We start from the raw sequence: 1,158 nt of genomic DNA on the forward strand, positions 1-1,158 counted from the left end.
TGGGATGAGCAGCTCCTGCACCTCAGCTCTGAGACGGTGCCTTGTGGCTTTGCTGACTGGGTGCAGCGCTGTTCCTTGGGTGTCCCAGCCTGCTGGGATGCTTGGGATTGTCACTCTAGGCAGCGGGGAGGAGCCAGGCTTTCACAGAACGTGCTATTTGSTTGTCTTTGTCACTATTTCCTCCGTGCTGACTGTAAATATTTCATGCTTTAAAAAGCTGCGGAGCCGCTCGCCCGTTCTGGCTGACGAGGACGCCGCACTTGAAGGGAGCCCATCTGTGAGGAACCATCTTCAAMGCCTTTCTCCTGAGCCAGCTGCTGGAGGGAGGCTGTGAAGCTGCTGCCCCACACCCCCTGTGCTGAGTGAGCCCCTCCTGGCTGAGGATGGGCATGGGGGGAGGCAGAGCCCCCTGCCCGGGTGCCCACACGCTGTGAGCCTGGCACGGGGATGTTTACATGCAAATAGAAATATATTTTTGATGAACATCATTTAAAGACTCTTTAAGAATGTATGTATTTTATTTTTTTTTCTGTTTTTTTCTTAGAATTTTTTGTAATTACCCAACCAGCCTTATTCCTTCCTAGGAAAGGAGGGATCAGAACACGGGTATCCATTCTGCTGTTGTGTTGCACAAACCCCTTCCTGCAGGGATTTTGCTTTTAGTTTGCTGRATATTAGGAGGAATCATGGCAGTCTGTCCAGCCAGGGGTTTACAAGGGACCCCACAGCTGTGGTTTGCTGTGGCCAAAGCCATATCACCGAGTCCATTCTGCATTTTGGATTAGTGGTGCAGGGAAATGCCATTTTCTTTAACAATAACTCTGTTTGAAACATGCTCTTTTTTTTTTCCCTGTTAAAACCTCGGATGGCAGCTGTATCTGGTTTTGTACAAAATTAAATCAACACGAGCCTGTTTTGTATGATGGTGGTGGTTGTCACTCTGTTTTGTTGCAGCCCTGGGTATCCAGCTGTACTCACCTCTCACATCTCCCCTTGCTCATCTCTGGGCTGTCTCGTGTTTTGTCTCGTCAAGGTCATTTCCCAAGACTGCTGAAACTCACTGTGCCTTTGTTACCATTATTTCTTTTATCTGGACAGGCCAGGTAGAAAGCTAAAAGCCAAAACTAGAAAATGAAAACAAGGTGTCGCTCTGGCAAC

General features: G+C 48.5%; 1 protein-coding gene across 1 annotated transcript in view; it reads left to right on the forward strand.

The window, feature by feature from the left end:
* LOC130587212 (centrosomal protein of 164 kDa-like) overlaps positions 1–920 on the forward strand; it is a gene marked incomplete at its 5' end in the record, with an annotated part of 5,418 nt that extends 4,498 nt beyond the window's left edge. Inside the window, one exon of the mRNA XM_057388176.1 lies at positions 218–920. The remainder of the gene's footprint in view (positions 1–217) is intronic.
* Between the last annotated feature and the right edge of the window lie 238 nt (positions 921–1,158).

Source organism: Malurus melanocephalus, unplaced genomic scaffold, assembly GCF_030028575.1.
Source record: "Malurus melanocephalus ecotype Western Australia unplaced genomic scaffold, MMel_1.1 scaffold_1637, whole genome shotgun sequence".
Lineage (NCBI taxonomy): Eukaryota > Metazoa > Chordata > Aves > Passeriformes > Maluridae > Malurus > Malurus melanocephalus.